Source organism: Rhipicephalus microplus, unplaced genomic scaffold (genome assembly GCF_043290135.1).
Source record: "Rhipicephalus microplus isolate Deutch F79 unplaced genomic scaffold, USDA_Rmic scaffold_17, whole genome shotgun sequence".
Classification (NCBI taxonomy): domain Eukaryota; kingdom Metazoa; phylum Arthropoda; class Arachnida; order Ixodida; family Ixodidae; genus Rhipicephalus; species Rhipicephalus microplus.
The window spans coordinates 14233843-14249459 of NW_027464590.1; positions in this window are offsets into that span (position 1 = coordinate 14233843).

Genomic DNA, 15617 nt, shown 5'->3' on the forward strand with positions numbered 1-15617 from the left:
GTTTTCGACAACTGCGCAGCACATAAGAGAGCTCTTAGAAAGTACTTGCACTATTTTCAAGGCGTGAAAAAATTTTCTCTTATGTGCGAGGGGGGTGATATGACGAACAGGACAGGCGTGCCAGATGGAAGAAGTGTTTTGGCAACGTCACGGAGTGAGCTGATGTAGAGGGTATTGCTTCACAACCAATCACAAGCTGTGTTCGTAGGCCAAGTCGTCGTCTGCTCGCGTTTGTCGTCTAGCTGCTTCGATCAGAACATGCGACAGGGGATTCGCCTTTGCAACGCTATTATTCTCAGGTCAAGTGGTCGCTGCGTCGCACAAAATACATGTCAGTAGCTCGCTCTACCTTTGAATGATGTTCGTGCGCCAAGTTAAATGACTGGTATTTGACGCAGGGATGAATTCAGCCAAGGTTTGCTCCAGAATCGTGAGGGTTTTTCATATTTTTGGTGTCATACAAAGTTACTAGGGTCATTTCATTTCGATGGCTTGCCATATTATCACGGTCCAAATCGGTGTCTGAACAGTGAAGGTGAAGATGCATGATTTGTTCGTATTTCCATGCATAATCACGCGCACCCCTAATACGCTTTGGTTTGCAAAGTACGCTTTGTTCCAGATCGTCCCAAAGTGTATCGACAGCTGTATTTCAGAGATCGCAACCATTGGACAGTTAGAGCCAGTGAAAGTACAGTAGAGCACAAACTTTATGAACCACTCACTGAAAACTTCCTCTCATTTTTATTTCCAATAGCGTGCAAAGAATGTGCTCCCATTAACCTCTTCTGTGGTAATTTCCACCAATGAGGCAAGGATCTCGAGTCTCACTTTTAATTGGATGAGATGGGGCGCAACACAACAACATAACAAATAAGGTTGATCCTAAGCCATGCCGCGTTCGAATGCAACGACCATTCACGTATAACATTGGTTTTCATCCAGTCACAAATCTTTACATGCGTAGTTTTATGCCATTGACGCCCAATGTTGTCAACAGCATTCACTGCGTACAAGGGTAACAACACGTCAAGCTCAAAGCGCCAAAAGAAATAAAAACACACCAGCAGTCATCAGGCAGCCCTTAGTGGGCGTGAACTAACTCAAAACCAGCCAGGGCACCAAAGTATACTGCCGCGGTAGTAGGTTCTAAGTAGCCACATTGTTCCTAAGAGTGGTCCGCACCACTCTTAGGATTTTCTATCAGCCATGCTGTTTTTATGCACAATTTCGCTTCGTGAATCCACTTACGAGCACTTTTCGGTGACGTAAGCAAATATAGCAACTGCATCACCATCGCTGACATGTTCCCGGGCAGTCACAGTGCGCTTCATTTGCAGTGGCCGATGGTACAACGATGGCCTCTTACGACGTTTTTTCGTTTCGTGAATCGACTTACGCAACAAACTTTCTCTTGCGCAAAAATGTTTTCGTAAGTGAGTTTTGTGAATCCGGCCCCAGATGAAACAACCGAATCGTTGCGGCTGCTGCACCCTAATAAGATGCACTTCTTTTTTGGGGCAAAGTGTACACACTTCTCTCAGGCATTGCTTAGGCCTGCACGTCTCAGCTGTGCCCATCTGTATGTCGAAAATGTCTACTAGATTTCTCGCCCCTGCATTTGCCGCCGAGCGGGCACACCCGTGGCGGCGTGCCCATGTTCTGGCCCTAAACAAGCGTGCGATTACTGTATTATTTTTATGCCTCCACATACGAGCACGGGAAATAAAAGAGAGTAGAAAAGAATGAAGCTGGCACACACCTTTGCTGTGTATTGCAATGCGCGTCTGCGCGGTTTAAAGAGAGTAGCGCTTTGTTTCTCGATTGAAACAAAGGGCACGCAACTGGGCGCGACATGGATTGCACAGGTGTGAAATAGAACTTGCACACAAATTTTCTTGACATGAAAACACAGTTTCACTTATAATGGTTGGCTGACTTTTATAATCAATCCTCAGCTACAAGTGGTAAAATTACTGTGCCTAATAATATTGCAATATATTTTGAATATTGGCTTTGTACCTCCGAACGTCGCTCGAAGCACATTTATTTATCCTTTATATTTGCGCTATGACGGCTCTCGCGTTCTGTTTTTGTGCTTTTATGGAAGCAAGTAATGCCACATAAATATTAAATGCTCATCTAATGTTTTAATTCACTTAACTGTAACTGGAAACTATTTTACATCCAAATTCATTACGTGTTTCAAGTGTGAAGCTTTCGAGGATTATAAGTACCAAATGAACAATTTGATCCTCAGACATGCCTTAGTGACCCTAGAATACTTAGATTGCACTAACGTGCCGCTAAATACATGTACAATGATGATATTCCTTCTCCTCCTCCACCCCCCCCCCCCCCGTTGAATACGGCTGTCTGGCAGGGAATTGAAGTAACAATCTTGATTTTGCAATGATTTTAAGTGAGATATGTTGCATTGCATGTCCTGCTTTAAAAGCAGTGAAATCAACAATCGAGTATTTTAGGAGGTGCCATTACTCTCCCTCAATATGTCAACGTTTCTTTTATGGGTGTGTGAAATGGAGTTCATTCTGCAAGCATGCTGTAAGCACTCCGAGTTGGTCACAGTCATCTGTATATGCCAGTGCAAAAAGTGTGAAGTGTCCATATTACATATAGCTCATACGTACAGTAGGGAGGTTCTATCGTCTACTGATTCGCCAGTACGGGCTGTAGTTGGTCTTGCATCAACCTTCTTGCACTGTTTCATACTTTCGTAGCGTAGTACAGTAGACAAAAAGGTTTAAAGGCTAGCACAAGTTACTGTGAAGCCCCTGAAATACTGTAGCATGAATTAATAAATGCAGCAAACAAGCCACTTCGGCTAGCTAGAAACAGTTAATTATGAATGCGAAAAGCTGTAGCAGTACGGAGTAGGGTCTGGAGAAAAGAGCAACACAGAAGGACCCTTGCAGCTCGAACTTTATAAACTTGAAGTTGCGAGAGTCCACCTGTATTGTTCCTTTTCCATACTGCACACCGTTTATTGAATTAACCCTAAATGCAGCAAATGCGTTACTTTGTTTTGTTCATATAAAACTTCTGAGCAAGCGAAATCAGATAGAGTGGAGAGAAAATTTTGCTCAAGACTATGGCACACAAACTCGTTTTCGAATATGCAAAACGATGAAAAGATCCTCAAGGTGTCGCATGCATTCGCCTAAAACGACTACAAGGTGGAACCAATTTACTTCTCGAAAGCACCTAACATGGCTTTGCACGGTCTCTGGTATCATGAAACTACCTTACGTGGTTCTGACTTTCGCAAACCTTTGAACGAGCAAAGATGTGCGATAAAAGCATAATTAAGAAGGCAGGGAAGGTGCATATGACGTTATGCCACGACATCACGCGATAACTTATGCATCACTTGTATTGTAAGTGGGTTGCCTTACTTGCCAAGACGACAGAGCATACAGCGAAACCAGTTTAGGCAAGGAATTCTCGTGACAGCATGCTATTTCTGGCACCTTGTGCATTGCGTTTCAAATGTCTGCAACGTAACACATTTTTAAGCTTCAATATTGACCACTGAGATGCCTTCTAGTACTGTATTTTCATGCCATGCGCTAGCCATCTGAAGGCCAGCACCACTAAATAGATGGGATCGGGGCATCATTAACAGTAGAAGACCAAGCTTATTAGGCAGAAACAATGTCAAAAGTAGTAATTGTGCGTGTTTTCTTTGACATATTTTGAAGAGGAAACGACATGAGGATTGCAGATCTTGTTGATGTACACAGTTGTCAATTAAATTAAACCAACAGTACAAAAGGAGTTGGCTTCACACTATTAGCAATAAGTAGGCATCCAGTAATTTCCGATTAGCCACATGGGTCTCTTGATAGATTCCCTGTGTTCTCCGCAAAGGCACCTCACTATGTCGGAAGGGTAGCGCAGAGCTTGTCCCCGAGTTAGGGCAGCTGTGCACCTCCTTTTGTTAAAAATTACAATGAATGACCGCAAATTTGGCTCTTTGTCAAATTCCATAACACTCTGTTGATCTCTGCAAAGACAAAGAGAAAGAGACATCAAATTTTGGCTACCACTCTTGAGAGCACGCATTTTGTATGGTGACTGGAGTTTCTTTTATTTGGGGTACCTGAGCTGACCACAACGGGACAATGCTGGGATAAATTCCTCATGTACAGGTGCTGCTACGCCACTGGGTTATGCTTGCAAAATGGGCGAATAAACACAGTTGTAACCCATAGTTGCTCAGGTGTAGTGATACAAAACACTGTGTGCAGTTGCCCTGTCTACAGGGCCGAACTCATAGCCATGAAGATCATACACGTGATGATGCAGAAGAATAAGACATTATTTAGTGTCAATATTCTAATAGCTTCTACTAACAGTGCTTTTTTCAAACACATACTGGAGTATTGAAAGAAAAATGGGTGCCCACAATTGATGACAGCAACATAAGCTTTATAAAGGAGATTTATTGAGCATAGAGGTTGATGCTTAGAAGGCGATGCACCAGCCGCAATCCACGAGCTAGAGGCGCTGCTGCACTCTAGATGCTGCTGCCTCTGCGCCGGAGTACTTCCTCTTCTCTACAGTGGCCCCGCGGAAAAAAAGGAGCCATCCTGGCGACCTAGTCCTGTGTAGGCGTCGTTGAACCGCGGTACTGCTTTAGTCTCTGGACGTGTACAACCTCGCAGTTGCGACGTCGCAAGTCTTACGGTGGCGTAAGAGGCTCAATGAGGTAGTTTACTGGCGAAGTTTGTTTGAGAATATGATATGGCCTATCGTACTTTGGCAGAAGTTTGGAAGAGAGCCCAGGTGTGCGATGCGGCACTGACAGCCACACAAGAGCACCCAGAAGAAAGACGGGAGTTGAGGTCTGGGCATCATGAATTGCTTTTTGCCTGTTTTGGTCATCGCAGGTAAAGCGACGAGCTAACTGGCGGCATTCTTCTGCGTGTCTGGCGGCGTCCAAGATCGGTAGGCACTCGGACGCGTCCGGTCGATAGGGCAAAATGGTGTCAATGGTGTGGGAGGGGTGACGGCCATAGAAGAGGTAAAAAGGGGAGAAACCTTTTGTCGCTTGCGTTGCCGTATTATAGGCGTATGTGATGAATGGAAGAACTAAGTCCCAGTTAGAGTGATCAGGCTTCACATGCCTACAGGTTTTCCCGCTCAATTTAATCCAAGCGCCAGCCAAATTAATCTAGGCGCCAGTCAATTTAATCCAGCCGCCACTGAAATTAATCCAGGTGCCATTCATTTTAATCCAAGTGCCACTGAAATTAATCCAACCGCCAGCCGATTTAATCCAGACGCCAGTGAATTTAATCCTGATGACATTGTGACTTCAAAACGACCCAGAATTTTCGGGAATGCGTGGAGTGAATAGCTTTGGAGTGAATTTAACAGGAAAAAGCCATGAATGAGTCACTAGTGACACAATGCGACTCGCGCGACTTTATCACGCCTATCACCCGCGTAAGCACTATTCACACCTTCGACATGCATATCAAAGGAAAAGCCGTCCACACAGTAATAACTTGATAATTATTAACCAGGCCAATGATCTCATCACGAGAGACTTAGGTGACGTCCTCACGCATATCACCCACGCACGCACTGTCTTAAACTTCCGTCACGCATATCAAATGAAACGTCTTTGAAAGGGCGGGATCTTGATACCTAAAACTCGGCCAAGTCACCTGATAACCAGTTCCTCAGGGGACGTCATCACAAATATCACCCGCACACGTAATTTACTCGCCTACCGACATGCATACCAAACGAAACATCTTTGAGAGAGCGATAACGTGTTACCTATGACTCGGCCAACTGACTTGATCACTTGTGATTTAGGTGACGTCATCACGCCTATCACCCACGCGCGCAATGTCTAACCTGCCATCATGTATACCAAACGAAACGTCTTCGAGAGGCTAATAAATTGAACGCTGTCAATCGGCAGAGTGACGTGATCACTAGTGACTCGTGTGACGTCATCTCGCCTAAGACTCACGCAAGCACTCTATAATGTGCCTTCACGCGTATCAAACAAAACGTCTTTGAAAGGGTAATAACTTGAATGCTGGCACTAGGCCGCGTGACGTCATCACTAGTGACTGGCGTGACGTCATCACGCCTATCACACGCACTAGCGGTGTCCAAACCTGTCTTCATGCATATCAAACGAAATGTCTTTGAGAGAGTAATACCTTGAACGCTGTCACAAGGCCCAGTGACGTCATCACTAGTGACTCGCGTGACGTCATCACGCCTGACACCCACGCACGCGGTGTCCAAACCTGTCTTCATGCATATCAAACGAAATGTCTTTGAGAGAGTAATACCTTGAACGCTGTCACAAGGCCCAGTGACGTCATCACTAGTGACTGGCGTGACGTCATCACGCCTATCCCACACGCATGCGGTGTCCAAACCTGTCTTCATGCATATCAAACGAAATGTCTTTGAGAGAGTAATAACTTGAACGCTGTCACAAGGCCCAGTGACGTCATCACTAGTGACTCGCGTGACGTCATCACGCCTGACACCCACGCACGCGGTGTCCAAACCTGTCTTCATGCATATCAAACGAAACGTCTGTGAGAGAGTAATAACTTGAACGCTGTCACAAGGCCCAGTGACGTCATCACTAGTGACTGGCGTGACGTCATCATGCCTGACACCCACGCACGCAGAGTCCAAACCTGTCTTCATGCATATCAAACGAAATGTCTTTGAGAGAGTAATAACTTGAACGCTGTCACAAGGCCCAGTGACGTCATCACTAGTGACTGGCATGACGTCATCACGCCTATCACACACGCACGCGGTGTCCAAACCTGTCTTCATGCATATCAAACGAAATGTCTTTGAGAGAGTAATAACTTGAACGCTGTCACAAGGCCCAGTGACGTCATCACTAGTGACTGGCATGACGTCATCACGCCTGACACCCACGCACGCGGTGTCCTAACCTGTCTTCATGCATATCAATCGAAATGTCTTTGAGAGAGTAATAACTTGAACGCTGTCACAAGGCCCAGTGACGTCATCACTAGTGACTGGCGTGACGTCATCATGCCTGACACTCACGCACGCGGTGTCCAAACCTGTCTTCATGCATATCAAACGAAACGTCTGTGAGAGAGTAATAACTTGAATGCTCTCACTAGGCCTAGCGACGTGAATACTAGTGACTCATGTGACGTCATCACGTCTATCACACACGCACGCGCTGTCCTAACCTGTTTTCATGCATATCGAACGAAACATCTGTGAGAGAGCAATAATGTTATACTTACGACTCAGCCAACCGACTTGATCACTATTGACTCACGTGACGTCATCACGACTAACAGTCATGCAAGCACTCTCTAAAGTGCTTTCATGAATATCAAACGAAACGTCATTGAGAGAACATTAACTTGAAGGCCGTTGCAGGCAGCGTCTGCTAGTAAAAAACTAACTTCTCGCGCTGCACAGCCGTTCACCAGCTAACCGGTATAAGTAGGCACCAGATAGCGCGTTTCGAATTCAGTCAAAGGCGTCTTTACATGGCTTTTGTTTGACGTGACGCTTTTCTTGACTCGTGTAGATGCGATGGAAGCAACAGTACCTTCAAGCAGCAGTGTGGTACAACCCAACAACAGTGTCACATCGCTCGTTGAGGGCAGCGCTTCTCCTTCATTGAATGAATAGAAATAATGAAGTCGAAATGACAATTAAGCATTTTACAAACCATACGAAATTACGCAACATTCAACCGATACTCTCACCTCCCTGCGACACGTTTACTCCAGCTCGTCGTGTGGGTAGATGTACGCGTCTTTTTTGTTGCTTCTCGTGTTTCGTAGAATGCCTTGAAAATGCGGGCAGCCAGGCCGCAATACTGTGAATGGACAGGCGTTCTGCACTGAACAGGCACGCTTATTCCAAGCACACTAACCTATAAGAAACGGCGTGGCGTAGAATGTAGAAAAGAAGGCACGAGTCAGCCACCGCATTGAATGGCGCATCAGCAAATGGCCAGTTGCGAATAGCAATAGTATGTATCTCAAGTATGGGCACTGCCCTCTATTACAACGGATTTGTTTCACAGGATAACCAGATGAAATAATTGTTGAGCCGAAAGAGTGGTAGACAAATCTTTTTGTAGCAAGCTTTGGAGCAGGTAGACCGTGCGTCTTATGCTTTATTAAGGATATACAGTGTTATGACTATAGCCGAATTATATGCAAACACCTGTTTCGTTTTTTGTGCTCATATCATGTCATTTTGACACGTGAGCACAAATTAGAGGGCGAGGAGAGCTTTTATAGTGCTTTTATAGTGCCTATATATACCTATTTCGGGCGTTGTAGCCTCAATTCGTATAGGTGCCTGTAAATGTCTGTTTTCAAAATCGATGCCTATATAAACGCTTTTTAACCTGAAATTTTGCTTTCAAGTACCACTGAGCCCGGTATTCATGTTACCGGGCAAAATATATGTTTCGGGACACTGTGTGGTGCAAACTACTCTTTATTTCACGAGTTACGTTTAGAACTGTCAAACTCAGAAGGCATTTTAGCCAAGAGGGAGCTAGACTAGCCTCTACACATGTATACCATCCATGTGGCGTCGTCTCCTTAGCCTCTTTCCAGTGTGCGCTCAGATGCGTAGGGAGCAGGAGGTGCCTCTGTGCAGCGGCAGGAAGATGAAGAATGAATGCGAAACTGTGGAGAGTGATCAGGAGAAGTAAGGAAGTAGAGTGCAGATAAATAAAGCAATATCTATGTAGTTTTTGTTTTTTGTTTGTCATATACATGCGGTGCTTCACTGGGTCACCTGAAAATATTTATTTAGGCAGTGGAAAATGTTGCCTGCCCAATGAAAAGGTTTGTGTCACTAGAAATTTTAATTTGATCATTAGAAGCGGCGAAAGCATAATCTCAGGAGGTGAGCTTGAAACCTTCGCCACTAACTCTAAGAAGACTTCGTAAGTCCAATTCCTTCCCCGCTATTGGTATGAAATTCACTCGGAGCTGGAGCATCACACGACGTGCATGAGCACGTCATGCGCGCGTAACCTACACTCGCATGAGATGCCCATGTCAGCCCGTGCGTGCAAGTGGTGTTCTGCCGTCTCGATGTTCTTTTGTATTGTACTGCGAGTTTTTGTGGGATGGATCCCTATCTGCGCGCACGTTTGGAGAGGCTGGCTTGGATAACGTATCCTTACCCCGATACACAGCGTCACACCACTGCATCTTCTGCTAGGGACGATACACCAAAACCACGCCCAGCGTTGTGAATGCTGGCCCCGACACAATGCGCAAACTGCGAGAACACCAACGCAAACAAAATGGAGGCACCTTAGTCTCGCGTCTCTCTCGATATGAAATTAAATAAATAAGGCGAATAGATTTCGCCTGTGTGTTCTAACATTTTTGTAAACTTTCATGCTTCTATTTAGGCAACAGTTTGTACAAATTACACACGTTGTCTCAAATAGTTCTCGCATTGTCACGTGCTACTTTGACATAGGCAGGACCATTCTATCACCTTCATCGTGTTGGGGCGCACGCCCATGAGATGAAGGTGAAGCCGTGTTCAGTTTGGCCTATCACCTCTTTATGCCACGCGTAGTACTGGAAATCTTGGTAAATGAGATCTTGAGCACTCAGTGCATTCATTCCTTTACGCTTCTCAAAACTCTTAAGTTTGTGTAACGACCCTTAAAGTGTTCACAGACAGAAGAAAAATTGAGCCTGTGTGGTTAGGCCAAGTTAATACGCCGCAAAAAAAAATCCTTCTGGCGCCTGGCACTCTGACTATTTGCGCATGTATAGCCCTTCTTAGCTATGGCACACAGAAAGAGACCCAGAAGCATATTTCTACGATGGTGCACACTTAACTTACCATGCTGAACTAGAAATGGAGAGACCGTATTCTGCGAACCCCGCGGAAAAACGCATGTTTATGCTAAATCATTACCCGTTTGTACAATTATAAAGTAGAACATTTTTGCTTGATTTCATGTCGTAGAGACAGATACCACACCTGTTTATTGGAAAATTTGAGTTTTGTCAAAGATTACTCGGCCTATATTCACAATTTTGGAAGCCTGAAAGAGTGTTTTGGCCACCTATTATTGGTGCCTAAATCCCGGTTTTTCAGTGCCTATAGAGCTGGCCTCTATAGTTACGACCTACCTGACATGTTTTCGCAACGCCGAAGCAAAGATGATGCCCGCTTAAAACATCTACCGTACCTCAAGAAAAAAAATTGTTGTTCTGATAACGTCGAGCTCGTCAAATTGGTTATGAAATGGGTGATGAAAGAGAACTGGGGCAAGTCCGTGCGAAACAAAATTTATTATTATACAGGCAAAGCAATTTTCATAAACACGCACCCATAGATGTGCTGCTGAGCAGTGTTCTACATATCAAGGCAGTCGAGGGCAGCTTGTACAAAAGTGTAATTGTGCCTATCATAAGCGGCACAGTCCACACGCTGGATGTGCTGCATAGAGCGCCCCGCGGCCTCAACCAGCAGAGCACGGCGATGTTTTTTCTTGGAGATCCCTCGCGGTGTCGTGAGGAGATCATCCCTCCGCTCGCTTAGGAATCCCTTTACACCTGCCTTGAACTTTGAGAAGAGCTCCTCAATCGGATTGAAGAAAGGGCTGTATGGCGGTAGCCACTTGACTGTGTGGTCGCTTGTCGCGAGGACAGCCTGTTCGGCGCGGCGGTGCGCTGGTGCGTTGTCAAACAGGAACACTGCCTGTATTCCTGGTTCCTGCTGTGAAACTTTACTCGACACTTCTGCAAGGAAGTCGTTGAAGACAGCCCAGTGGACCTTGTCGGCAATTGTCCAGTGGAGAAGGCCATTTGCTGACATGCAGGCTATAACATTTACATTCGCCCCTTTCGCACTAGTTGACAAACGGCATGCTGGAGCACCTCGTTTCGCCCTACCGAAACTGCGCGAGCACCATACGTTGAAGTTGGTCTCGTCGATGTAGTATCGTGTTAGCGTAGTTCCCTCGCTCTGAAGCCACTGGGCATATCGGCACCGCAGCTGTTTCACGTCGGCGCGATTTCTATCTACTGGGCTCGGGGTCAGCAGCTTCACCGAATAACCATGGCCATCGAGAAGCCGATCAATCGTCGACGTGCTCACTTAAATGTTAGACATCTCATCTTTGAGAGCTCTCTTTATTTGTTCCAGTGTGAAGGATGGGTTTCCCTGTACGATTCGTTGCAGGGCGTCCACCACGTCCGGTCCAAATTTCCTCGACGAACCACCACGTGTTTTAGTTGTGTCACGATCACTAGCGGCAATAGAACGCACGGTCTTTATATTGATTTTGAGTGTTTCGGAGAGCACTTTTAAATCGCCTCCGCGCCTGTGAACATCTATTATACGGCAACGATCTACAGGAGAAACGCGAGCGTACTTTTTCTTCGGTTCATCAGGCGCCTTCCGTGGCCTTCCGGGCCGCCGAGAGTCTCGGTCTTCCATAGCACCAGTGGTCGAAGCGCAAACTTTCACTTTTTCTCAGGACTGCAAAAGCGCTCACCTAACGATGACTTGGCCGGAAACTTGAGACTACGCCTTCTTGTCGCTTGCGTCACACAACGTCGTCCTGTCGTCTGCCCGAAAGACACTCGCCGAAAACAGCTACGACACAATGTCGTCTGCTTCAGTTTTACTTAGAGCAAAATTGCTTTAATTCATAAAAACCCAGCATTAGGGTATTCTAACACGAATTAAAACGTATCTTCAATTCTTCGATTCATTATTTCGTGGGATTGTCATCTGCATTGTAGAACGTCTGCCCGTCGTCTGCATGACGACGGGCAGTCATGCAGACGATGGTGCAGACGACAATCAGACGGTGCAGACGACGCTGCAGACGACGACAGACGACGGTGCAGACAACGGTGAAGATGACATAATGAATGGAAGAATTGAAGATACGTTATCAGAACAACAATTTTTTTTCTTGAGGCACGGTAGATGTTTTAAGCGGGCATCATCTTTGCTTCGGCGTTGCGAAAACATGTCAGGTAGGTCGTAACTATAGAGGCCAGCTCTATAGGCACTGAAAAACCGGGATTTACGCACCAATAATAGGTGGCCAAAACACTCTTTCAGGCTTCCAAAATTGTGAATATAGGCCGAGTAATCTTTGACAAAACTCAAATTTTCCAATAAACAGGTGGGGTATCTGTCTCTACGACATGAAATCAAGCAAAAATGTTCTAGTTTATAATTGTACAAACGGGTAATGATTTAGCATAAACATGCGTTTTTCCGCGGGGTTCGCAGAATACGGTCTCTCCATTTCTAGTTCAGCATGGTAAGTTAAGTGTGCACCATCGTAGAAATATGCTTCTGGGTCTCTTTCTGTGTGCCATAGCTAAGAAGGGCTATACATGCGCAAATAGTCAGAGTGCCAGGCGCCAGAAGGATTTTTTTTTGCGGCGTATTAACTTGGCCTAACCACACAGGCTCAATTTTTCTTCTGTCTGTGAACACTTTAAGGGTCGTTACACAAACTTAAGAGTTTTGAGAAGCGTAAAGGAATGAATGCACTGAGTGCTCAAGATCTCATTTACCAAGATTTCCAGTACTACGCGTGGCATAAAGAGGTGATAGGCCAAACTGAACCCGGCTTCACCTTCATCTCATGGGCGTGCGCCCCAACACGATGAAGGTGATAGAATGGTCCTGCCTATGTCAAAGTAGCACGTGACAATGCGAGAACTATTTGAGACAACGTGTGTAATTTGTACAAACTGTTGCCTAAATAGAAGCATGAAAGTTTACAAAAATGTTAGAACACACAGGCGAAATCTATTCGCCTTATTTATTTATTTCATATCGAGAGAGACGCGAGACTAAGGTGCCTCCATTTTGTTTGCGTTGGTGTTCTCGCAGTTTGCGCATTGTGTCGGGGCCAGCATTCACAACGCTGGGCGTGGTTTTGGTGTATCGTCCCTAGCAGAAGATGCAGTGGTGTGACGCTGTGTATCGGGGTAAGGATACGTTATCCAAGCCAGCCTCTCCAAACGTGCGCGCAGATAGGGATCCATCCCACAAAAACTCGCAGTACAATACAAAAGAACATCGAGACGGCAGAACACCACTTGCACGCACGGGCTGACATGGGCATCTCATGCGAGTGTAGGTTACGCGCGCATGACGTGCTCATGCACGTCGTGTGATGCTCCAGCTCCGAGTGAATTTCATACCAATAGCGGGGAAGGAATTGGACTTACGAAGTCTTCTTAGAGTTAGTGGCGAAGGTTTCAAGCTCACCTCCTGAGATTATGCTTTCGCCGCTTCTAATGATCAAATTAAAATTTCTAGTGACACAAACCTTTTCATTGGGCAGGCAACATTTTCCACTGCCTAAATAAATATTTTCAGGTGACCCAGTGAAGCACCGCATGTATATGACAAACAAAAAACAAAAACTACATAGATATTGCTTTTTTTATCTGCACTCTACTTCCTTACTTCTCCTGATCACTCTCCACAGTTTCGCATTCATTCTTCATCTTCCTGCCGCTGCACAGAGGCACCTCCTGCTCCCTACGCATCTGAGCGCACACTGGAAAGAGGCTAAGGAGACGACGCCACATGGATGGTATACATGTGTAGAGGCTAGTCTAGCTCCCTCTTGGCTAAAATGCCTTCTGAGTTTGACAGTTCTAAACGTAACTCGTGAAATAAAGAGTAGTTTGCACCACACAGTGTCCCGAAACATATATTTTGCCCGGTAACATGAATACCGGGCTCAGTGGTACTTGAAAGCAAAATTTCAGGTTAAAAAGCGTTTATATAGGCATCGATTTTGAAAACAGACATTTACAGGCACCTATACGAATTGAGGCTACAACGCCCGAAATAGGTATATATAGGCACTATAAAAGCACTATAAAAGCTCTCCTCGCCCTCTAATTTGTGCTCACGTGTCAAAATGACACGATATGAGCACAAAAAACGAAACAGGTGTTTGCATATAATTCGGCTATAGTCATAACACTGTATATCCTTAATAAAGCATAAGACGCACGGTCTACCTGCTCCAAAGCTTGCTACAAAAAGATTTGTCTACCACTCTTTCGGCTCAACAATTATTTCATCTGGTTATCCTGTGAAACAAATCCGTTGTAATAGAGGGCAGTCCCCATACTTGAGATACATACTATTGCTATTCGCAACTGGCCATTTGCTGATGCGCCATTCAATGCGGTGGCTGACTCGTACCTTCTTTTCTACATTCTACGCCACGCCGTTTCTTATAGGTTAGTGTGCTTGGAATAAGCGTGCCTGTTTAGTGCAGAACGCCTGTCCATTCACAGTATTGCGGCCTGGCTGCCCGCATTTTCAAGGCATTCTACGAAACACGAGAAGCAACAAAAAAGACGCGTACATCTACCCACACGACGAGCTGGAGTAAACGTGTCGCAGGGAGGTGAGAGTATCGGTTGAATGCTGCGTAATTTCGTATGGTTTGTAAAATGCTTAATTGTCATTTCGACTTCATTATTTCTATTCATTGAATGAAGGAGAAGCGCTGCCCTCAACGAGCGATGTGACACTGTTGTTGGGTTGTACCACACTGCTGCTTGAAGGTACTGTTGCTTCCATCGCATCTACACGAGTCAAGAAAAGCGTCACGTCAAACAAAAGCCATGTAAAGACGCCTTTGACTGAATTCGAAACGCGCTATCTGGTGCCTACTTATACCGGTTAGCTGGTGAACGGCTGTGCAGCGCGAGAAGTTAGTTTTTTACTAGCAGACGCTGCCTGCAACGGCCTTCAAGTTAATGTTCTCTCAATGACGTTTCGTTTGATATTCATGAAAGCACTTTAGAGAGTGCTTGCATGACTGTTAGTCGTGATGACGTCAGGTGAGTCAATAGTGATCAAGTCGGTTGGCTGAGTCGTAAGTATAACATTATTGCTCTCTCACAGACGTTTCATTCGATATGCATGAAAACAGGTTAGGACAGCGCGTGCGTGTGTGATAGACGTGATGACGTCACATGAGTCACTAGTATTCACGTCGCTAGGCCTAGTGAGAGCATTCAAGTTATTACTCTCTCACAGACGTTTCATTTGATATGCATGAAGACAGGTTTGGACACCGCGTGCGTGAGTGTCAGGCATGATGACGTCACGCCAGTCACTAGTGATGACGTCACTGGGCCTTGTGACAGCGTTCAAGTTATTACTCTCTCAAAGACATTTCGATTGATATGCATGAAGACAGGTTAGGACACCGCGTGCGTGGGTGTCAGGCGTGATGACGTCACGCGAGTCACTAGTGATGACGTCACTGGGCCTAGTGAGAGCATTCAAGTTATTACTCTCTCACAGACATTTCGTTTGATATGCATGAAGACAGGTTTGGACACCGCGTGCGTGTGTGATAGGCGTGATGACGTCACGCGAGTCACTAGTGATGACGTCACTGAGCCTTTTGACAGCGTTGAAGTTATTACTCTCTCAAAGACATTTCGTTTGATATGCATGAAGACAGGTTTGGACACTGCGTGCGTGGGTGTCAGGCATGATGACGTCACACCAGTCACTAGTGATTACGTCACTGGGCCTTGTGA